The sequence below is a fragment of the Alosa alosa genome, chromosome 10, assembly GCF_017589495.1.
Source record: "Alosa alosa isolate M-15738 ecotype Scorff River chromosome 10, AALO_Geno_1.1, whole genome shotgun sequence".
NCBI classification, from domain to species: domain Eukaryota; kingdom Metazoa; phylum Chordata; class Actinopteri; order Clupeiformes; family Clupeidae; genus Alosa; species Alosa alosa.
This window is the reverse complement of record NC_063198.1, coordinates 26,415,065-26,440,508: the sequence shown is the minus strand read 5'-3', so window position 1 is coordinate 26,440,508 and position 25,444 is coordinate 26,415,065. Positions and strand designations below refer to the sequence as shown.

At 42.5% G+C, this 25,444-nt stretch overlaps 2 long non-coding RNA genes and 1 pseudogene across 2 annotated transcripts; 1 reads left to right on the top strand and 2 right to left on the bottom strand.

The window, feature by feature from the left end:
* The first annotated feature begins 1,237 nt into the window (after positions 1–1,237).
* Positions 1,238–2,312, top strand: LOC125302351 (annotated as a pseudogene).
* A 5,158-nt stretch (positions 2,313–7,470) lies between these two features.
* On the bottom strand, positions 7,471–8,962 carry LOC125302639. The gene is made up of 3 exons (XR_007194943.1): positions 8,908–8,962; positions 8,350–8,378; positions 7,471–8,177 (listed from the first exon to the last, which is right to left on the bottom strand). It is a non-coding gene; the product is annotated as an uncharacterized LOC125302639 (long non-coding RNA).
* Positions 8,963–16,263: 7,301 nt separating this feature from the next.
* LOC125302153 lies at positions 16,264–19,574 on the bottom strand. Its single transcript, XR_007194858.1, has 5 exons — positions 19,486–19,574; positions 17,364–17,387; positions 17,022–17,045; positions 16,471–16,560; positions 16,264–16,373 (listed from the first exon to the last, which is right to left on the bottom strand). It is a non-coding gene; the product is annotated as an uncharacterized LOC125302153 (long non-coding RNA).
* Between the last annotated feature and the right edge of the window lie 5,870 nt (positions 19,575–25,444).

The window sequence follows — 25,444 nt, the reverse complement described above, 5'->3', positions numbered from 1 at the left end:
TGCTTCACAGAGCTAAGGAGTCCAGGGAGTCCAAGAAACAGTGAGAGCAGCTGTTGCCTAGACCCCCGCCGCCAAAGCGCCCACGACCCAGGTGGGGTCATGCGAGTGGCAACTCGGTGCCTTTTTCAAGGAGCCGGCCCAATGTTCAGGAGCATGTACAGAGACGTCCTGCACACTCCTTTGCAACTGTAAGCCGTCGCCCTGGAACCTTCACCAAGCCCCAGCAGCGTGGCGGCTACAACCCCCGCGCTGCTCCTCCGGCGGCCCCACCACACTCTTCCTGACACTTGTGCATGGAAACTCATTCCACTCATGCATTCAGCCCCACCCAAATTGTGGCTTGGGAAAATTTTTCTCCTGTTCCATGGATCCTTTCCATAATAATGTTTGGTTACCGGCTGCAATTCAAGCACCGTCCGCCCATGTTCAAGGGCGTTCTTTTCTCTCACCAACCAGACCCACAGTGGCAACTGGCTCTTCAAAACGAGATCAATACACTGTTGGAAAAAGGGGCAATCAGGGAGGTAAAGCAGAGCGAACAGCAGAGTCGCTTCTATTCAAGCTACTTCCTTTTTCCGAAACGGGATGGTGGGTTCTGCCCGATACTAGATTTGAGACCACTGAATAACTACCTCCGGCCGTTACGTTTCAAGATGCTCTCTGTGAAACAGATCCTCCAGTCAGTTCAGGTGGGGGACTGGTTCACAAGCATAGACCTGAGAGATGCTTACTTCAACATCTCTGTCCACCCCGATCATCGGTGGTTCCTCCGGGTTCACACATTAACAGACAGAGCTTTCGAATTCAACGTTCTCCCTTCCGGTTTATCTCTGGCACCCCGCACGTTCACAAAGTGCATGGATGCAGCTTTGAGCCCTCTGCGCCAACAGGGCATCAGAGTGCTAAATTATCTGGACGACTGGCTGATTTGTTCACCATCAAGACGGCACGCCATGTCGGACACAGCAGTGTTGGTAGCCCACTTGCAGCAGCTGGGCCTGTCTCTCAATATAGACCCTTTCAACAAGGTAAACAAAAACAATGCTTGAACGTTCTATTTGGGCCCCAATCTACTTCCTCTGCATTAAGATAACATATGGAATGTTAAAACGGAAGTCTTGTGGGGCCAACTATGATGCTGATAATGGAACTCTCTTGAAAGGGTCTATAGAGAAGAGTCAGCTGAATCCGTCACAACGAATCGTCTTTCTTGGGGTAAATCTGGGACTCTGTGACCATGTTAACAAGTCTGGTTCAGGTGGTTCGCCTCGGCCTGTTGCATATGAGACCAATACAGAGATGGTCCAGGGCACTCCACCCAGTGAGAGATCGGAACAAATCCATTCTGATAACATCGAGCTGCTTAAGGGCTCTCCACTGGTGGAATACACCCAAAAATCTGAGCAGAGGAGTTCAGCTAGGCAGGGTCTGCCGACGCAAGGTCTTAACCTCCGATGCCTCCCTTTCAGGTTGGGGAGCAGTGTTGAACGGTGTGGGAGCTCAGGGAGTGTGGTATCCTCCATGGGACTCCGCCCACATCAATGTTCTGGAATTAAAGACAGTCTACCTATCTCTCTGCCATTTCCTGCCGGCACTACAGAACAAACATGTACTAGTGCGGACAGACAACATGTCAGCAATAGCTTACATAAACCACCAGGGGGGACTGAGATCTCCAGCGCTACACAGTGTGGCTCAGACACTCCTTCTTTGGGTAGACAAACATCTCTCCTCCATCAGAGCGGTATACCTTCCGGGCTCGTTGAACTCTGCAGCGGACCTGTTGTAAAGAGGCCGTCCGCATCCGAGCGAATGGAGGCTACACCCAGCCACAGTGCACCTGATTTGGGCTCGTTTTGGGAAGGCACACGTAGATCTTTTCGCCTCAAAGGAGTCGGCCCACTGCCCACTGTGGTTCTCCTTAAGCGCAAATGAGGCTCCTTTGGGGGTGAATGCACTGGTGCACTGGTGCACCTGTGGCCCCAGGGCCTCCTTTACGCCTTCCCTCCAACCTCACTCATCCCAGCAGTGCTGGAGAAGACAAGGAGGGAGAACTTGGAGGTTTTGCTGGTAGCACCACGCCGCCACCAAGCGCCATGGTCAGGGGAGCTGCCATTTCCTGCCGGCACTACAGAACAAACATGTACTAGTGCGGACAGACAACATGTGAGCCATGGGAAATCCCTCTGAGGAAGGATCTACTATCCCAGGCAGGGGGGCAGTTGTGGCATCCATTTCCATCTCTGCTCAATCTTTGGGTCTGGCCACTGAAAGGGATGCACTCCTTTCTCAAGGATTGTCCAGCGCGGTGACACAGACTCTGCAGTGTGCTAGAGCCCCCTCTACAAGAGCACTCTATTCTTATAGGTGGGAGATGTTCAAGACTTGGTGCATATGCCGCAATGAATGCCCAAGGTCAGGTTCACTAACGTCAGTACTTGAGTTTTTGCAGGAACTCTTTGAACAGGGCAAGTCCCCTTCGACTTTGAAGGTATTTCTTGCAGCGATTTCAGCCTGCCATGAGCGTATAGATGGCAAAACTGTGGGAGCTAACCCCTTTGTCTATACAATTCTTAAGGGGAGCTCAGCGACTACGCCCAAGACGACTTCCTTCTGTGCCTGCATGGCAACTCAATGTAGTCCTCCAGGCACTGACAAAATCTCCATTTGAACCCTTAGCAGATGTAGATATAAAAATTGCTCTCTTTGAAGGCAGCTTTCCTACTGGCTATCACGTCTATCATGTCAAGCCGGACGGGGCTGAAATTGTGCTGCGCCCTAATCCAGCCTTCGTGTCCAAGATCCTCTCAGCCCAGAACTTGAACCAGGTCATTGCCTTAGACCCATTTCATCCCCCTCCCTTTGGGTCAGAGGAGGATGAAACATTGAATTGTCTGTGCCCAGTGCAGACCCTCTGTTACATCAATCGTACGCAAAGCTTCCAGGTAACAGATCAGATTTTTGTATGCTATGGTGCAGGTCAGCAAGGAAAAGCCATTTCCAAACAGAGATTGTCGCACTGGGTGGTGGAGGCTATTAAGTGTGCTTATGAGCTGTCGGGACTCTCTGCACCTACAACGGCAGTGGCCCATTAGACAAGGGGTATTGCTACGTCGTGTGCTCTCCTGAAAGGAGTTCCTTTGAATGAGATTTGCCAAGCAGCTTGCTGGGCTTCACCCTCAACCTTTGCCAGGTTCTACTCCTTAAATGTGACATCCCGCTTATCTTTCGGGAATGCAGTTTTGAGTTCTTAACTGAGTATCCTACAGAGTTCCAGATGCTCTTGTGTGCAGCATTCAATAAAAGTCTGAAAGAATTGTTTTTTTGTCCTGTCATTATTGAACTCTGCTGGGTGGTCCGTCCTCCGTGACGTTGTGACATACATGTATTCCAGCCCTCTGGGCTAGCCGTCTGGCAGCCTTTCTTGAGTGAAACAGAATGTTGGGTTACGGATGTAACCTTGGTTCTGTGAAGGAAAGAAAGGCTGCCAGACTTTGTCGTCACTCTGGACTTCACATTCAGGATTGATATGAGGACGACTGTGTGCCGTGCTCTGGCTTAAATTCGGTGACGCGACACACTCACGTGGGTAATGTTTTGATATAAGTCTTCCTCAGAATTCTCGCACATGCACAGATTATATTCCAGCCCTCTGGGCTAGCCGTCTGGCAGCCTTTCTTTCCTTCACAGAACCAAGGTTACATCCGTAACCCAACGTATTTATTTATATATAAAAGGCATTCTGCTAGGCTATTTGAAGGTAGTTTTTCTTGAATATAAATGCATAAGGATGAACATGCATTGCATATTTTTAGAAAATCACAAATGATTTCTGCATATTTACAAATTATCAGAATTACTGACTGGCTGCACACATTTCCTTCTGATTAAAGATTGTATAGGCTACATTTTCAGAAATTAAATGCAGACATAACCCTTTATGTATTCATTAATCACAATCTAATAATCTTACTGTTGTCTTAAACTACTGATGAGTGCTCATGAAATTAGGCCAATGTATGACTGTGAGCCAGCATTCTCAACTCTATATAGCCTATAGAAACACACTGAATGTTGTTGAAGCAGATAGCAGTTACCAAAGTGTGACCCTAGAGGGCAGTAGATCTGTACTGTGGGCAGTAGATCTCTCAGTAAAAACCCAGGAAAATGGCAAAAACCAGGACCACACACACACACAACTGAGAGGCTACTGGGGACTCAGAAGCAGAGGTGGGTGGAGCCAGACAGAAGTTTCCAAACGTTCTGAAGGATTCTGCAGTGAACACAAAAAAGTCTTATGTGAAATGCACTGAATCTGTTTATGGCAGGAGGCTTACTCTCAGAGCACACTTTAGGTTTAGGCTTGGGGGGATTTGTTTCTTTCCCAAAATGTCTAGGTGTCCCTGGATGTTAATATGTATGCATCTCATACATTGCACAGCCATCCAACTACTCCACACCGAACAAAGAATACAGAGGATAGCCTATTGCTGCCTGTGACACAGATAAAAACATCTTCTGGATGTTGTGGAATATATTTGGTAATGATTCTTGCAATATTTACAGGAGAAATCTGGCGAGTTTTCACATAGATCTCTGTTTCTCAAGGTCACCAAGTACTGCAGCAAGCACAGGGAAAAAAGAAAATAATTGGTTTTAGCTAGCTGGAGTTACAGGAGCAGCTGATGCAGCCAGGCAGCTACAGCGCTACACTCTGGGGGCATGCCTCACGCCTCATGCCTCACGCCTCATCACAAAACGTTGGAGGTATGCGACATCCCCTGTATGCCACGCTGATGACACAATTTTCGTCATGTGCTCAGCTAGCACAGCGTGCACTGAACGCAGATGCAGGTTCATGCATGCCGCTTCAGGGATCGAATCAGCCACCTTTCAGTCACAAGTCAGATTCCCTGATCAGCAGGTCATGGCTGCTCCAGCTACTTCAACATATTACTAAACTGTGGGCTGTCTAATTGGTGCTCTGTTGGTGGTTGTTTTTATGTGTGTGTGGTGGGGGAATTGGCCTCCATTCAATTCATGAATTGAATTGGCTCTGGAATTGGACTTTGGAAACTTTGGTTACTTTGGAAATGTAACCATTTACAATTAAAGGAATTATCCGGAGTAAAATGCACTTTAGATCGATTTACGGATGATTGGGAGTACATACGTTGAGTTGACATCCAAATCATGTCATTCGGATGTGTTTTGAGAAAGTTCGATGTTACCGTTTTTAGTCAAAGCTCGTTAGCGTGGAAGTGAGAAGGGCATATTATTTTGCCGCAACTATTTTTATACCTCTTCTACAGTTCCAAACAACATTGCACTTACGTGGTAGTGAGTAGAGGGTCCCTAAAGCCATTTTTGACCTGGATCCAGTGGTCCCCAACCTGAGAGACAGATGATGATGCACTATATAACATGTAGCAGGGGAAGCCATTGCATAGACAAACATCACTTGACCTGTCATGGGCTATTGGCTGAATGTTTTCTATATTTTCTTCCATGAGGCCTAGCCTGAGTGACATTGTGTCATCAATATTTCTGGACTGGCTGTCACTTTAGCAGTTGATCCATTGGGTGACTTCTATTACACAGTGTGTATCCAATCGTGCAAGCTGACAAGCTGAAGTCCAACTATCCCCAACAACTTAGGGGTGAGTTAGGGGCCAAGATACAAAAGTGAATCCATTAGACAAAGAATGAGTCAGAATTATCATGAACCTACATATACTGTATGTTTTTATACTAGTGTACTCTATTTGTAACTTTCTTATCAAAGACAGTATTGAAGAAATCATATGTATATGGTGTCTGTCAAGAGGATGCAGTGATTCCCAGAGTTCTCCTTAGATAATTTGGATTGTCTCTTTTGATGAATAATTTTATGATGAGAGATTAGAGGCAAGGTATCATAGTGTCTGACTCAGACAAGTCTGCATGTCAGCACGGTGGGAGTGTTTAGTGTCAGCATGGTGTGAGTGTAGCTGTGGTTGACAGGAATAGCTGTGAGGTATGGTATGGCCAAATCATCAGGGTGCTATCTGTACATCTATAACGTTATCTGTTTCTCTTAAAGTGTGTGGCAGGCGTCAAAGATAGAAGAAAATAATTGTTGCATGCAGTGTTGCACGCATGTGCTTGCAGAGTCCATCCGGCTGTGACCCAAAGCTAATTGAGGACATTCTCAGACATTACTGTTTTCTGTCATCTGTGGCACTTTATATCTTACTTTAACAGTGACAATATAATTAAAACCTAAAACTGCTCAATAGAAAAACAACTCAATAATACTGCTCAATAAAAAAAATAAGTGTCTTGAAATCATACACTATTCATACACATTATCAGTCAGACTAACCTATGTACCTTATGTAAAGAATGTTTGCGGTCTGTAAAGCTTTATGCATACACATATATATTTTAATCATTTGAATCTTAATGCCTTTTGTTCACAAAAAAAGAAAACACAAATGTGTTAGCATTGTCCACAGAATACTGAAGAGAGCACTTTTTTTTTTAATGAATGATTCATGTTGAGCACTGAAATGACTGCTGCACTTTTCCTTTTCTGGACAAAAGGCCAAAGTCACTTCTCACCTCATTTTGAATGACAAGACATTCTGTCAACATAATAGAGAGTTCAGGGCCATCAAATGTTACTTTTGTCTGCATTTATACTATATTATAAAAAGTATGATGTGCATGGAAGGTCTTTGTTTGAACACATTCTGTGAGTGTAACACCTCCGTCCAGTCAAGTCACTTTACAAACACACCCTAACCACACATCCACTGAATACTCTGACACTTCTGAGACCACTCCAACTCCAAACTCTGACACTCTCTGTAATGAGTACACCTGCAATCTGTTATTTTTGGGGGTATTTAAACCTGTTCCTTTTTTGTACCTCACTATAAGGTATTGACTTCTCTGTGCCAAACCGGATTGCTGACCTTTATTCTTTGGAACTCAATTCTCTGGCTTTCCTGATGTATGCCTGTAGTTACATTACTCTTTTCGGTTTTACCTGTTGCTGAACATTTTTTTGTATTGCCCACTGATTCTTGACTGTGTGCTGTGTTCTAATGCACAAATTACTCTTCACTTGGATCATTTGAGTTTCTTCATTATAATGAGTCAGCAAGTCACAGAAGGAATTCAGCTACCAGCTTCAAAATTCAATCTAATTCATAAATCAGTGCAATCATAACAAAACAAATAACCAGTACGCCTAAACATAATGAACCATATTTTGTCACTCTATGATACAATCACTGATCATTCAGTTCGATTAATTTAACTTTCATAGATGAATAGAAGCTCTGCAACACTTTTATTTGCTAACAGCATATTATAAGTAACAGTATCATACAATATCAAGCAATAACAAAAACGTTATATGATGCAATGCATTCTTCGACCATACTGCAAAGGTAGGTGCTAAAAGTAGCCAAAGCCAAAGTTTACCAAGTAAAATACCAAAGTTTAAGTAAAACCATCTACAGTTTTTACAACTTAACACACATTTTCAAAACTATGGCTCATTTTGTTTGAACTATGGTTCAAACTCTACTGACAATTCACAAAACTTCACAAACAAAATGCAAAACAAATCAGCAAAATGAAACCCTAAACTTTGTGGGGCAGTGTCTTTAAGAAATACAAAGGCCTGTTTCACAGAAAGGGCTTTATGATATTCAAAAGGCTTATAATTAGCTTAACGTTTTGCTGATTGTGCATAGGGTTTTGCTGTTTGAGTGATTTTTCAGAAATTGTGTGATATCATACCCAAACTTTTGTGACACAATCAAAAACAATAAACAGCCATACACAGTAAAATCCATAGTAAAAAGTTGAGGACATATTTAGCTTTTTTTTCTCTTTAGCTTCTTTTGTGAATTTAACACGTGATACAACCAACTTCACATTTTGGTGGTTATTATCAGCTAAATTGATCTCAAAATGAAATTCCATGAGATGTATTATAGTAGCAGTGCATGGCTAATGTTTCCTACTGCACAGCAGCTGTATCAGGGCATCTGCAGCAGGCTGTAGGTCATGTTCTGTGTTACCCCACTCCTGTGGTCCTGCTGCAGGCTGTAGGTCTGGTCCCTTTGGTTGGTGACACTTGGCATGTCAGATATGGAGCTGTAGACATGATATGGGTTTGACTAAAAAAAATGGAGGGAGAGGGGAAGATGGATAATAGAATCAGATAAATATCTAAACACCAAAATAGATAAACACCTTCAGTCAACTTGTGGAAATTGTATAAAAACATAAGCATCCGTTATTATTTTGTGAGAATTAAAGTCATAGAAATGTTTAACATTGTGCACTCACAACATCCTGTTCATCCCCTTTTTCTTCATCTGAAAGAACAAAATGTTCCCCATCATCATCCATCCAACGGTGAGTGGGTGGGGTTACTCAACTCAGGGGTATTATGTTAAACATGGCAACATTGTGCACATGTCTCTATTTACGTTTGTTGTACTTACATGTGTGTGTGTGTGTGTGTGTGTGTGTGTGTGTGTGTGTGTTAGAAAGAGAGATTTTCTAGAACATTTGTGAAGTGCAGAAAAAAACTGATGAAAAGATCTCTGGGGCTGTATGGTATTCAAAGATACATAGAAATACTTTAACAGAAACAAGATCGGTTCCTCTGAGGAACCTGTCTGAGGAATAAGTCTTTCTCAGTTCTCCAGCAAAATAAGGATTTCCCACAGATATCTGATATCTCAGTCTGACATTGCTACACACTATACTATCCTCACTTTGACATTGGTTTAAAGTTGAACACTATAGGAATGGGTGGGCCTTTTCGATGGTGACACTACTGACCAACAAAAATAGAAATATAGAAAAGGAGAATAAAGGACAGATTGAGTTCTGCCTCACCTGAAGCTGGAGGCACTGTGGAGATCATGGTGCAGGTTCCAGCAGGGTCATCAGCAACCTAAATTTAGAAGTACTGTTTGTAATGCATTTGTCCAGCCCAGGGGCATCACTAGACCCTTTTTAGTGGGGCACGTGCCCCAGTATTTATGAGCTGTACCCAGTAAAATCTTGCGTTCAACTTTTAAAAAAAAAAACAAAGGGGGCAGTGCATTCATGTAGATTGATAATATCGGGAAAGGTTGGGTTGGGGTGGTTGGTTGCGGGAAAAGAGTGGATGTTTTTCCACTCTAAAATGTATAAGATTGTTTTAACCCCAATATAATCAAAATGCGCACATTCCATACATGCCTGTGTCTGCGTAGAATCGTTCTACTACAGACAATGGTAGATCACAGCAGCAGGCAATGACACCTCCGGAGTTCCATAGGCATGCAAAACTGAAGGTTTTAGGCTGTCCCTGTTTGATCACAGGTTCAAGAAAACGCCTTAGAGTGGATATAACGTCAATGCATTCTAGTTATATTCGGTTATATTTCATGTACTTTATTTCAAAGTCTCGGGGAAGTCTTTTAGACGTCCCGAACAAAGGTCAGTGGGACGTCAAGGGAACCCTACACAATGTCGAGGAGGTGACGTTCGCCAGGGGACCTTTAGGGGACGTTTCCAGGACTTTATTTTGTTTATTGGGGAGGTAACATCTGGCTGTAGTTGGGGGATTGTCTTAAAGGGCAGGATTAGCTATATTTCCCCCTCTGCTGGAGAAATTGTGCATTATGCTATTTTAAACTGTGGAAAAAGGTAACGATAAAGCACATGGATTTGTTTACAAGCTAGCAAAACGGTTAGCATAAGTTTGGCAGACAATGTATATGTTACAAGGTAAGAAACACGATTTAAAACGAGTTTCTTGTTTTTCACTTCTCTTTCCGGGACGGTAGTCTCAATGTTGCAAGGTTGGTTTTCCGCCTGGGGAAGCTAGGGGCAGCGGGGAAAGTCACAATTTTCACCGGAACAGGTCATTTAACCATCCAAATGATTAAACGGGTTTATTACGTTGAAATATACTGCTCAAAAGAATTAAGGGAACACTTCAATCATACACTGGATCGGTACTCTGACACTGTTTGCTTCTGAGCACAAGTAAAACTTTTGAGGTGAGTGTTTTATTTTGCAAGAACTGTCAGACATTATGAATGTAGTTTGAGGATGGAGAAAAGGGTAGAAGGTTTCAAAAAATGTGTTTTAACAATTGTGGAAAACTGTAAGCATTCCCTTAATTTTTTTGAGAAGTAGAGTTGCCAAGTTCCCCTTTAAGTCTAGTGACGCCTCTGGTCCAGACCTGTGTGCAGTGAGTAGCGGTTCTCTCTTTGACACAGTAAGACACAAGCTAGGGACAAAGCTAGCAGCAACTTTTAGCCTCCTTGCTAACATGCCCTCTTCCCATGTCTGAAGTGAGTTTAAATCTGATGTGAGACTATGTTGTCATGCAACAGGTTATCCTGAAAATGTATACAAATATTGATCCAGAAACGTATCCTTACTGTTAGTGTAATGCTCACAGGTATGGGTACCATTTCCACGTGTTGGTCTGAAACACAAATAAGAGTTAACTGGAATGGACTGGGCTTTAGTGATGCTGGAAAGATATATATATATATATATATACATACAAAGAAATATACATTTCTCTTTCAATCGAGTTCACTCAATGTTAATCAATGGGATGACATTTTTGGATGATAACATCGATCTGAACCATCCACCGATTTCAATCTCCAATCACCCATCTCAAGGATTTCTGCCTATATACTGTATATACCCACCGCAAGGTACAAGTCCTCTTTGCATTTTTTAGCGATCACAAAGATCTGCTAACCTGTGCTCAAGATCGAAGCCTCCAAACCCCAGGCAGGTTGAAGCTCACTGCTAGGTGGATCCTGAGTCTGCTGCTTGAGCACTGGCTCCCCTTCCAGTCTCTGCTTTGAAAAGCAAAGAAGAGCCTTTTTCTACCGCAGTACACCACAAAGCCTTTATCAAGGTGCCAATATTTTGACAGCAGTAAGTATGGTGGCAGATTACTGTCGATACCCAGTTCCATATGGCTGGGCTATCCCTGCATCAGACGGGCACGACCTGCCTGGGTGCTGAGCACGTCTGGGCGGCTCTCTGTTCACCTGACTGCTGCAACACCTCGCAAGGATGTTACCCCGAACACTTTTGCACCATGGTGTGCGAGACCGTGCCAGAAAGTTTCTTACACCCTCTGAAAATCATTACGGCACTGACCAAGAAAAACCTGGTCTATAGGCCTAGCCAACCCTCATAGTAATAGGTATATTTTAATTTTTTCAAATGTATTTATTTGTTGCTTTTATTTTTCCTTCCAACTTGCTGAGGCCCCCCTGGCACCCCCTCGCAGCCCCCACTTTGAAAACCACTGGGCTATACACTGCTAGTCACAAACATAGTAGCCTAAAGCATGGTTTAGTGGAATACCTGTTCCATATGGTCTCACATGCAGGAAGATTCCTTCAAATGCGCCGCTGACTCAAAATACAGATGCGCTGTTTGAAGTTGCACTGTTTGCGATTGAAAGGAATGACAGATGTCATTCTCATTGGTTCAGAGGATGTTATACGCCCAAAACACACCATTGATAAGAACAACCTTTTTGCACCAAGCGCCCAACTTTTGATCACACAATCACGGCACTTAATTAGTGAATGTGGACTGGCCACACCTTTAATGTCTATAAACATTATCAAGTCAAGTCGGCTTTTATTGTCAATTTCTTTACATGCACTGGTCATACAAAGAATTGAAATTTCGTTTCTTACTTTCCCATGCAGACATAGACATACTTTAAATACAGACATAGACATACTTTAGACATAGACATAGCCATAGACAATAAACATTAAATTAAAGTGTGAGACTGAAATATGGAACATATATCAAAATATAGAAATATAGGACATATATCAAAAAAATAGAGGTAGTTGTGTTGTATATTTACATAGTCTTAACAGTTACATGAAGTTTAAACTTGTGCTTGTGTGACCTGTATATTTACATTGATATGCAGTAATTTCAAGTATATCAGGCTTGATGTGAAGCAGCAACACGTTAGGCTGGGCAGTCACAGTGCAGTTCCACAGCGCGGTGTTGGGGGGGGGGGGTTAGGGTAAACAGGATCCTAGGTTCCTAGGTTCCTGGCTGGCTGGTGGGTGGGGGGCTGTCAGTGATGGGAGAGTGGGTAGATTGTTCAGCATCCTGATTGCTTGGTGGATGAAGCTACTTGCAAGTCTGGTGGTGCGGGAGCGGAGGCTGCTGTACCTCTTTCCAGAGGGCAGGAGGCTGAACAGTTCGTGTGCAGGGTGGGTTGTGTCCTTGACAATCATTAGTGCTTTGCGGGTGAGGTGGGTGGTGTAAATGTCCTGCAGGGAGGGGAGTGGTGCTCCAATGATCCTCTTAGCTGTGTTAACAATGCGCTGGAGGGTCTTCCTGTTCTGATCTGTGCAGCTTCCGCCCCACACTGTGATGCTGCTGGACACGATGCTCTCGATGGTCCCTCTGTAGAATGTAGTCATGACGGGAGGCGTGGCACTTGCCTTCTTCAATTTGCGCAAGAAATAGAGGCGAGTTCTGCCTCTGACTATCTGTTTCTGATTGTCAAAATAGAGCCCTAAGATCGTTACGTCTCGTCAAAGTGATGAAGAAAGGTTCGCTTTATCACAGAATAAACCACACTCATTTCACTTATAGGCTATTGAGCTATATAGAGCAGTGCGCGCCACATAGACACAGAACGCCATTATTCTTAATAAAGTATTGATTCTAAAAACGTCAGAAATCATATAGGTTTTTGCAGAAGGGCATCATGATGCCTTTCTAATATCAGTACACCATGCAACACCAAGTGAGACAGAGGCAGAAGTGGTGGTTCCCCCCCTCCTCACGGGGTGAGGGAGTCGAGGCCAGCCCCAGTGCCTGTGACAGCCCTCAGGCTGACACAAGCTTCTTCCAAAAGTTCCACAATGTGGTAAACCGCGCTACTGAGATGCTTCACATCCCATGTCCAGAACCACCACCGGTGACTGAGACCAGGATGGATGGCTACTTTTTCGGGGTTTGCCCCACAAAGCATATGATGTTAATTGTAAAATAGACTCCTCAGTCCTCACATAGCCCTTGCTGCCAACATTGCTTAGCCTTAGTTGTGCCCTAACTTGATATAGTGCAGCACGGAAAAGTCAATACGACCCATGAGAGAACAAAAACAAAGGCTAAACAGGCAAAAGCGCAGTGCCCTTTTGGATGTGTTAATAGAGTTTAGTTGTTAGCGATTGACCAGGCTTTGCTTTTTCAAATGAAATGCGTTTGTTAATATAGGCTAGCCGATTGTCAAAATAGGGAAGTTGAACTGCGTGCCTATACATTTTCAAACCGTATAGCCTTCAAAAAACAATCTTAAGTAAACGTGAAAGCCTCTAATAATGCCTCAGCCTCTAATAAGCACAATATGAAGTAGACTAAATAAAAACATGATTTTGGGATAAACACCGACAGTAGCTATATACAGTAGGGGCCCACTACAGGTCGTCGCCCCACCTATAGAGACCGGTGAGTTCGTCCAGGGTCATTCAATTCTAATGGAAACGTGAGGACAGAGAGGGCCGAGTGATAGCAGGTTCCTGGACAAGTTCCCGCCTCCTAGGTTTTACCCCGAACGGCGATAATGGAAACTTGGCTATTGGCTCTCTGGACCATGTCCATTGGATTGCTTCAGAATGCCCTATGAGGACTTGTCTCTCAAGATGTACATATACTGTATAGGGAGAGGTCTGTGATGGGAATCCCTGGAGATTGGTTCAGATCGGCTTCCTATTGGTTAACATCTCGTGTTCTCCTTCAGAGAACCAATATTATATCGATAACCAGAGGTGGGACCAAGTCACTGTTTGGCAAGTCACAAGTAAGTCCCAAGTCTTAGCAGTCAAGTCCAAGTCAAGTCCCAAGTAAAGACAGAGAAGGGCCGAGTCCAAGTCCAAGTCAGCTCAAAGCCAAGTCGAGTCCAAGTCCAAGTCCCAACCTTTTTCAAGTCCTGAACAAGTCATCAGATACTCTTCACTTAATAATGCCATTATTAGACTATCGATCATAATTTTAACACATCAATCTAATCTACAGTATGTTTTTTATAAATACAGATTAAAATATGTTCAATGGTTCTGTCTTGAAATCTTTTATGATATATGCATGTGCATACCTGTGAAATATACACATGAGCCTACCTGAGTAATCTGTACAAAATGGATAGCTACAAGACACTCAGCACAGCAGCAAATATATATTGTTTTTCCAAATTGTGGCGTCCACTGTAAGGATGAGTAATAATTTGACTGATGGCATTTCACTGTGTTAGGCCACAGATTTGCCTGCAAACAATTTATTAGGCTGTCTGCCAGTGGCGACTCATAAGGGAAGCCAAGGTCATGGTTAATGATTACAATAAATGGTGACGAGAAGAATCGTCACATAGGCTACATTAGTAAATTGCTGCAGTTAAATATTTTACGTTTTTATAAGGCTTGTCAAACTATTAAAAAAATAACTAATTCATCTCATATTTTGAAATGAATTAATCTAGATTAATTGCGATTAAAAAGTACATTTTCTCCCTAAAGACTAAGCTTCTTATATGCCATATTAAATACAGCATAAATCACAAAATTACTGAGTAACCACAAAGGTAAAAGTAAAACACTTCTATATTATTTAAAGGATAATAATGACAAAGTAATTTAGTTTTAAAGCATTCATTTCTTAAATGCTATACATGTGATGCTGTTTAACTCATTTGTAAAAGGTGCACTGTCACTTTAAGCCCATTGTGTGCCACTGTTCACACGTTCTCCAAATGATCTTTTTTTACCAGCTCCATTCAAATATAGCTATGGCTAGTCCACAAACTCTAACATTGTTGGTGCCACATGTATAGCACAATATTAACAATGATAAGCATGATATTAATTTGGCACAAACAGCTTTCTTTCCTTTGGAAATAAAAGCATGTAATGACATGATGCTTGCTAGACATTTTCTGTTTGCAATTAAAAGTGAATTATAAGCCTGCATAGCCAGTAGCCACCTAGCTACGTGGAATGCGTTTCAATCGGCATAATATCATGTGCTAATGATAATATCACGTAAACGAATTATTGAAGACTCACCAGTTCCATTACACAAAGGCAAAGACAACTCTTCATATTCTTGTCCATTTTCCAAATCACAGTGAGTGCAGCCTATGTCAAAGTGCCCTGGCTCTCACAGTTTATAAAAGTAGTGAGTACCGGATAAATCCGCAATTTCCTCTAATCTCGTCTTTGTTTCCTTCACGATTTCCCTTCATAGGCCTACGTTTCTCTCCCCTTTCGTGCGCGCTGAGACGCGTTCTCAATTAAATGGAGTAGGCTAGCATATGTTCAAGTTGGATCTTAATAGAGGACCCGAAAAGTATCATCTTTATGTAACATGCTGTTGATACATTTTGACATTGTAAACGTTCTCTAACAAGAATGCAAATCAGTTTGCAGTAAAGCTAATATTTATTTAATATTGGTCCTTCCTCTGTCTCTTGGTGCCCTACACACAGTGTGTGATGCGTGTGGTGGTGGTAACAGCAGCACTGATCACTGTGCTCTTCCTGTTTGTGTCCACTATGTGTTTTGTTTTTCTCGTTGCGAGGTGAAAGCATCTCTGGGGTGACTGGCGAGACTTTTTTGACTCGAGACATGTCAAGTCATTACAAGTCCGAGTCTCAAGTGAATAGTATTCAAGTCCAAGTCGAGTCGCAAGTCATGCCGAATTTTATCAAGTCGAGTCTGAAGTCATTAAAATCATGACTCGAGTCTGATTCGAGTCCAAGTCATGTGACTCGAGTCCACATGTCTGTCGATAACCATACTTATCACTAACAATTCCTGCTTATTCAGTATAAGTAAGTAAGTAAGTATATACTCTTTTGATCCGAGGGAAATTTGGTCTCTGCATTTCTCCCAATCCGTGAATTAGTGAAACACACTCAGCACACAGTGAACACACAGTGAGGTGAAGCACACACTAATCCCGGCGCAGTGAGCTGCCTGCAACAACAGCGGCGCTCGGGGAGCAGTGAGGGGTTAGGTGCCTTGCTCAAGGACACTTCAGCCGTGCCTACTGGTCGGGGTACGAACAGGCAACCCTCCGGTTACAAGTCCGAAACGCTAACCAGTAAGCCACGGCTGCCCTACTAATTCATATTCAATATTCATATTGCTTAGAATTAAGGACTTACGCTGTCGGATTATGTTTGAGTTATGCTTTGATCTATGAGAAAAGGAAGACAAAATACTTTAGTGATACACATCTACTTCTTTCAACAAACTGTAATATACTTCTATCTTACCGCTGTGGATTTGATCTCTCTAGTGGAAAGAAAAATAAGCATAATCAATTAGGATCTTGAAATTAGTACTGCCATCAGAACTATACTCCAGGACATGGTGTCTATACAATACTTACGGAATCTCCAGAGAACACAGGCTAAGAGTCCAATCACCAATATGCTGGGAGCAACCACCAATATGATCAACAGTGGCACTGATAGAACAGCTGAGATCAAAAACACAAGAAGTTACATAGTTACATTGATGGTACTTCAAGATCTGACTATTAATTGAAACATTGAAAGATGTATTTGATCTGACAGAGAATTTGCAAACAAGCAAAATATTTTAACACATCTTATCAAATCTTTTGTTTCCTAAAAAGGTACGTGACAGACATCCAAATCATGTCTTTGGAACTTTTAAAAGTTCAGTTTATTGTCACAAAGTGTTGAAGGCAAAAGGACTCTGATAAAGTACCACAAAAAAGTTCGATTTTTACATTGTTGGTGCTTCAAGATCTGACTATTGACTGAAACACTGCAAGATAAATATTTAATTTATGTGCATGACTATTGGGCTTAAAAAACAAAGGATAACATAAAGAAAACAGAACATCACCCAGTGGAAAAATTACAAGCTAAAATGTCTTATTTGCAAAAATTCAATTAAAAAAACCTAATTTACCTTGTGTTGCAGCTTCATTTTTTTCTGGAAAGGTAAATGAAAACTAACTTTAATTGTTTGAAATAACTTAATTTTAATTATTTAGGCATTGTAGTCAACCATTCCTCTGAGCCATTGTTACAGTAGGTGAGATGACTAACACAAAAAGTTAGATTTTTACATTGTTGGTGCTTCAAAATCTGACTATCGACCAAAACACTGCAAGATAAATATTTAATTTATGTGCATGACTATTGGGCTTAAAAAAAAGATGAAAAAATAAAGATTATAAATCACCCAGCAGAAAAATTACGAGCTAAAATGTCTTATTTATAAAAATTCAATTAAAAAAACATAATTTACCTGGTGTTACAGCTTCACTGTTTTCTGGAAAGGCAAATGAAACTAACTTTCATTGTTTGAAATAATTTAATTTGAATTATTTAGGAATTCTAGTTATCAATTTACTGTCACAAGTTATTGTGTCTTTAACAGTAGACACAGGGGCGTCAGACTGGGGCAGGGACGTAGCACAAGATCCTGGGCCCCTACATAGGCAGTCCTGATGGGCCCCCATGTTCCTCAACATGTTCCTCCTTTTATTAAAATAAAATATATTCCAGACTTTTCTAGAGCCCCCTCTCCCCTTGGGCCCCTATAATCAGTAGTGGTTTTACCCCCAGTCCGACGCCCCTGGACTGGGGGTAAAAGTGGGACTGATTACTAGGGCCATAAGGATGCAGGATGATAGGTAGGCTATCGCACTTTGATTATGTTAGTTGAGTATCGCTATGGTTGAGCACTAACCATAGACAGTAAAACATATGGACACAGCCATCCCATAGACTTCAAACGAGACGAGTGAAGCAAATTTGAACCCATTTCCTGTTGGTCGTCTTCAGTTCTTGCGTATCCTCAGTCCAGGCGAGTGAGAAACGTGACCTTAAGCAACAGACTGAAACACAGTCACTCGCTTGGTAGCCGTGCTAAGAAAATTGGTAATGTGCAGAGTGCTGTGAGTTCGAGTGCAGCTGTTGGTGGGGATTTGTTCTGACATACAGACCATAGTGTAGTGCCAGTGTAGTGCCAGCCCATCAAAACATAATTTGTTGTGCTGTTTTTTTCCGATGCTTTCCTAAATATCTTACCCATGGACAGGGGCGCCGCTAAGTGTGTGTGTGTGTGGGGGCTATTAATAATACTATATATTATTAGGGGGCCCAGAATTATTGTCTGTCATAAATGATCTAGCAGCGTACCTGCGTGGACATTCCCCCAGACTGCCTTTGAGTTTCTTATCCAGAGAATACAGTTACAGTACTTCGCTCCTGTGTGACGCTAAGTCCCATGTTCATTATGTCATGATAGCATTGTTTTCGGAAAAAAAGTTTATTACTCAGCCGTAAAGTGAGTGACGAGGCTATGGCTTAAAACGCTTCAGATGTAACGTTATTTGATGTCGATGTGACGCCAAAAGGAATGGGGTTCAATAGCCTGGGTTTTCCCATGCTGCCTTACGCGCGCAATTTTATTCACGCTGCTAGGCAGCCTGGATTCCATGGAGCAAATTTTCGCCTCAGTTAGGGGACCAATCACAGAATGGAGGGAGGGCAGCAAGACGATGACGACACGCCGAAGCCGTTATGAGCTACGTACAGACGCATTTGATAGACATTCCTAGCGCCCAATAAACGGCTCTGTGCATTCGTAAACCACGTTTCAAATACGAGAAAATGAATGCCTAGTTCCCAGACCCCATCTCAATGAGATGAGGTCTGACGTTAGCCAGGCTAGGGGTTCAATGGAATGCTAGCTGGAAGTGCTCAACTTCTAGCCTCAGAGCTGGCCATAGTGTCTACGCTCTCGGAACGTTCGCCTATCCCCTTGGTGCTAACTGTGTCTTTCTCCAAGAGACACATTGGATTACCAAAAAAATAAGGAGAAAGAGGGAAAGCAAAATGTGGGAAGACAACTAATAAACTTCCAAAGAAAGGTGAGCACAAACGTTAAAACACAAAATCCCATGGTGTTAAACTGCTTGAATATATCCGCAATCATTAGTGTTAAAAACAAACTGAGAGACAGCCCATGGAACGAGCAGATAGTACACTTTCAAATTGGTTACACATGTAATCTGAGGTAACGGCCAAATACACTAACACCACTGTTTGCACTGTTGCTCTCAGTTAGTAGGTTGAAGTGGGGATGGAAGAGGAAATGGAAACTAGTCAGGGCAACGGCATTTTTTTTTTTTTTGGGTAACATCCAGAGGGGGCCCATCAGAACTGCTTATGCATAGGGCCCAGGATTTTTGTGCCCCTGACAACATCTCTGTTATTGTAATCTCTGGATTATTTACATTTGTAATTGACATTGTGACCAGATGCAGATTACTCATCAAAAACACAGCATGTCATGTAGTAAGAGTTTGCAATATTTGTGAACATCTTTCAAAGATACATCAACAAGAAATGGCATAGCCTACCAGTATTTGAAGTACATGTTGGGCTCACTGTGGCGTCTACCTGTGATGCTGTTGATGAGAGAAAAGAGTAAATAAGTACAGTATTGTAAGTACATTTTTACATTTTTACATTTAAATACAGCTTTCACTGACCAAAGTGCTGTACAAAATAAAATGTAGGGTTATGAGTATAACTTTGGATCTCTGAAGAACATGAAACATTAACAAATGGGAAGTCATCTCCTTATGACATCATCGATCTGAACCAGGGAACCAGTAGGGGTTAAGTCTTTTAAAGACCTCAGACCATCCTCAAACGAGTCCAGGAAGTGAAGTCAATTCCGGAAATAAGTACATAATTTACTTTACTCTTTATGGAGAATACAGCTTGAAAAAACATTGTAACCCACTCAAAGAAATAGCATTCATACAGGATTAGGTTATTTTTAGTACTACATCCAACTTCTTGATTTCTTTTGGTTAAGTTTTCCCTGCACATCATATTTGTCCAGTAGGTGGCAGTGGTGGCGCTGCATAGAGGGGAAACTGCTATACTTTGTTAGAGAAGAAGGCCCAAACAACGTGAACAGCAGAACGCTAGTAAACTGAAGCTGAATTAGAGATTCCACACTGGTTAATAATCGCATTTAAGAGATAGTTACGAGTTTTCCCATCAAGCTTACGTCTAAGTAAGAGACAACAGAGGAAAATATTCTAAGTTACTGAAAGGAATTTACTTTCTTTCATTCCTTTTCTCCGGTGAGTTTTACATGTGTTTCTCATGTGTTATTAGCAGACAGCGTGTTTAATGAGTTTAAGCATGTAAAGTTATCCCTTGTATGTATTTTTGCTGATAACGCAGTTGTTCGATATATTGAGTGAAAATGTATTGATGAGATGTGTGTAAGCTAAAACCAATCGAGATTTAACATTAGTTTGAATGATTTGAAGTACCATGCTATGTGAAAGTGTAACGTGTAACTGCGTGGTATGCTAGTTTCCTGTATGTAGTGAATGCAAATGTTCAAAAAATGAGAATAGCTACTACAGTTCATGAATGAGTTTTATTTCCAGATCTGGTAGAGAGTATAAAGAGAGTAATTGAATGTTGCCCTGCTATGCAGGTTGGTTTTTCTTGGATGCATGATTTAAGAAAAAGATTTCCTTTGGAAAATTAAGCCATTTGGACCGCGAGGCAGCAGAGCTTAAGGGCGGGAAGGATCATCTTGCCTGCATTACGAACTGCTACTACTCACCAATTCATTTCATCAGTCAGATAAGCTTGAGATTTCGACCTACTTTAAGAAAAAAAAACATACTACCCGGGTAGATGGACTTTGGATTTATTATTTTGGGGTTAAACAGAGCTCTGTGGTCATTTTATTTTCTATTTCTGTTTGATAACTGATGTAAATAAATGCCGGCTATATGTTCTGAGTTTTTATATTTCTCTCCAGGCAGCACTTCACTTTTATTACAATAAGTGCCCCTTACATAATTTGGTGAGCCAGTGGCCAAGAGGAGAAATTAGTTTGAATTAGTATTTGGTTACATTGCCGGTTAAACCTGATTGACACACTGTAATATTGTTTCTTGTTAGCGTTTTCAGTTGCTTTTGTGAATTGTGTCATCTTATATACTCATGGATACTGAACAAGAGTATGGTGTAAATTTGAAAATGGCTGTGTACGTTGAGGGTATTACCTCAACTGATACTGATTAACAGATAACCGAATTCTGTTCAGCTTTTGGGCCTGTGAACAAAGTTCTTAGGGTTAGACAGACAGGACAAGAGAATGGAGTTAAAGCTCTAGTTGAGTTTGAATCTGAGGAATCAGTCATAGACCTAGCTCCTAACCTCCCACAATATCTCCCTAGTGTTGGAGATCCAAACATTATGTGGCGTGTAGATAGGGCTTATAAAGTAGCTCCAACCCCTGAGAATTCCCTACCCCCAGTGAGATCGAGGCTCTTGGACTCAAGTAACAGCTCAACCTCTGATAGTGAGCCAGATTCTGATGACAGTAGAACCCCTTTAGTCCCTAAAGCACACACTAAATATCAACCAACCCACCATGCCTCCCCTACATTCACCACTAAAACAAGAAAACTGACAACACAGTCAGCTCAAATCAACCAAGAAACCTCAGATAATGACATATTCAATCCACCTGACGTTCAGAGGATCATTGTAGAGCACGTTATTAAAAATGACAACTCCAATGCCTTAAACCAGGGATCTAAGCGACTTCGTCCTTTTTCAGGCAAACTTCCTAAACCTACAAATGAAGCTGATTTTCAGACATGGTCTCTTCATGTGGAGCTTATGATTCAGGACAAAACCCCTGTTGACATACAGCGACGTAAAATCCTAGAAAGCCTGCTTCCACCAGCCTCTGATTTAATCAGGCAGCTAGGCCCAGATGCAGCCCCTCGTAATTATGTGAAGCTCCTTGACTCAGCATATGGGTTAGTCGAGGATGGGGAAGAAATCTTTGCAAGGTTCCTTAGCACTCATCAAAACGCAGGAGAGAAAGCCTCAGAATATCTGCAGCGATTGCAGGTGCTAATCACTACAGCTATAAAGAGGGGTGGCATTGTGAAAGCAGATGCCAATAGACAGCTGTTGCGACAGTTTCGCCGTGGGTGTTGGGATCAGTCCCTTATTCTGGCACTGCAATTAGGCCTTAAAACAGAAAACCCACCCAATCTCTCTGATTTCCTACTTCAAGTTAGAACAGAGGAAGACAGGATAACTGCAAAGCAAGATCGCATGCAACGTCATTTGGGGAGTACAAAGCCCAAATCCTCTTTGAATATGCAACTCGTGCATGAACCGCCTTTTTCTGACGATGCAAGCGCAAATGTCCTCCAGGCATACATTACAGAAACTGAAGCTTTACGGAAACAAGTCGCTGAACTAAAAATGCAACTTACCAAAAAGAAAGATCAAAGGAGGCAAAAGTATGCTAACAAAATCCAGAATTCAGCTCAAGAAACCCCCCCAGCTAGAGTAGCCGAAATTCAAGCCCAACAAACATCGCCAAAACCCAGGCCAAGGGCTTGGTTCTGTTTCAAATGTGGCAATGATGGTCATCTAGCAAGACAGTGTGAAAATCCCCCAAATAAGCCGTTGGTGGATCAGAAATATAAGGAACTCAAAACAAGACAAACCGAATGGGATACCAGACATGGCCATTTAAACTGGACAGGGTCGCAGTAGAGGGACTGACTGCACCCAGAAGTAAAATGAAACGTCCCACACAAAACAAAGACACAGTCATCTGTGAAACACATTCTCCAGCTCAGTCATTGGATGTTGCTCTCCCAAGAGGGTTGATAGGACCAAAATGTACATCAACTGTTGTAGTTGAAGGAGTTCAGTGTGATTGCCTTCTAGATTCAGGTTCCCAGGTTAGCACTATTTCAAAGTCTTACCATGAGAGTCATCTTTCACATCAGCCCATTTTCCCCATTCAAGACCTATTAGACATAGAAGGTGCTGGTGGTCAGGAAGTACCTTATCTAGGCTATATCCAAGCCATCATAAACTTTCCAGAGAACATCATGGGAAAGCCTGTGAAGATTCAAACCCTAGCATTTGTCGTGCCTGACCACAGAACAAACATGGACGTTCCTTTGTTGATGGGCACTAACACATTGGACCCCCTGTATGAAAAGTGTGCACTTATTCAGGATGACCGGACCAACAGTCACTGTTCCCCACTTGTGAAACATTTATATCACAGATTCAAAATAAATCAACAAAATGGCAGAGTTGGGACTGTGAAGCTGCAAAGCAAAAAGAGTGTCATCATTCCTGCAGGTGAAAGAGTGGCTTTACCTGGATACGCAAGACATGTCCAAGTAGCAACCGATACACCCCTTGTAGTAGAGCCCCCTCAATCCAACTTACCTGCTGGACTCTTGTTCTGTAGCTACGTCATGACAAGCCCCCCATTTCCATCCTTCAAGATGCCTGTTTTGGTGAAAAATGAGACCGCACATGACATCAAAGTATCCGCAGGTCATAGCATTGCTGAGCTCTCTTTTCCTAAAGCTGTGTCATCCTTACCAGCTCATGACAACAAAGACACATTGAGTGAACCATCCCACCTTACTCCATCTTCCGCAACGTACAACTCCATGCATGTGTCTGATTCCGGTAAACTCACCTTTGACTTTGCAGACTCTCCTCTGTCTGAAGAGTGGAAGGAGAGAATCACCAGGAAGTTAAATTCAATGTCAGATGTCTTTGTATTCAACAACCTTGATTTTGGTCATACCACTGAAATCAAACACAGGATACGCTTGTCAGATCCATCTCCATTTAAACAGAGGCCTAGACCGATCCATCCATCTGACTATGAGGCCGTCAGACGTCATTTAAAAGAGCTTCAAGATGCTAACATCATATGTGAATCAGAAAGCCCCTTCGCTTCTCCAATTGTTGTGGTGAAGAAAAAGAACGGTGATATTAGGTTATGCGTCGATTATCGAAAACTGAATAGACAAACCATCAAGGACGCATATGCTTTACCCAACATAGAAGAAGCCTTTTCAGCCTTGGAAAAGGCGGGTCCAAGTGGTTCTCTATTATGGATCTCAAGTCTGGCTACTATCAAGTAGAAATGGAGGAGGAGGACAAGTGCAAAACCGCTTTCGTGACACCTATGGGGTTCTGGGAGTTTAACAGGATGCCACAGGGAGTTACGAATGCCCCCAGTACTTTTCAGAGAGTAATGGAGAAGTGCATGGGTGGAATGAATTTGAGAGAAGTCTTAGTCTTTCTTCACGATGTTATTGTTTTCTCGGCTACACTTGAAGAACATGAGGATCGATTACTCCGTGTTCTCCAGAGATTGAAGGAATTTGGCTTAAAGCTTTCACCTGAGAAATGTCAATTCTTCAGAACATCTGTGAAATACCTCGGTCATGTTGTGTCTGCTAATGGGGTGGAGACCGACCCAGCCAAGATAGCTGCTCTGACGACATGGCCTAGGCCTAATAACATCAAAGAGCTTAAGTCTTTCCTTGAATTTTCCGGATATTATAGGAGGTTTATAAAGGACTACTCCAAAATCGCAAGGCCTCTGAACGACTTAACAGCTGGCTATTTGCCACCAAAAAGGAAATCGGCCTCCTCACACAGCAGTTCAACACGTCTTTCAAGTGTAGATTTCAGAAGACCGTTTAATGAGAAATGGACATCAGCCTCGCGAAGACGCATTCAAGACGCGGCTCATTCAAAAGCTCACAACAGCTCCGATTCTTGGGTTTGCCGACCCGAAAAAGCCTTACGTTGTACATACAGACGCAAGCACTCATGGCCTTGGTGCGGCCTTATATCAAGAGCAGGAAGGCAAATTGAGAGTAATAGCCTATGCGAGCAGGGGACTCAACCGCTGTGAACGAAGATACCCAGCACACAAGCTCGAATATCTCCCTTTAAAGTGGGCTGTCACAGAGAAATTTTTTGATTATCTCTACGGCGCGAAATTCACTGTGGTGACAGACAACAACCCACTGACATATGTACTGACGTCTGCCAAGCTTGATGCTGCAGGCCACCGCTGGCTAGCTGCCCTTTCCAGCTTTGATTTTAACATCCAGTATAGAGCTGGGAGGAAAAACCAAGACGCAGACGGTCTCTCAAGGCGTCCACATCATCAGGAGGAATACCAACCTGACTTCACTTCTCAGGATGAAGATAATCGCATCCAACGATTTCTTGCCCAGTTCCTACAAGATGGCAGAGGAACAGATTTCCCATCTGAGGCAGTGAAGGCAGTGTGTCAGAGGCACCAGTGCCTCTCAGCAGCCAGTACAGAGCCAGACTTCCAGACACCTGTACCAGTGGAATGTTTGGCAATTGAGGCCTCTGCCATACCTGTAGGATTCTGTCAAGCTGATGTACTTGGGTCATGTACGTTGCCGCAAATGTCACTTCAAGATTGGGCACGTGAGCAAAGACAAGATC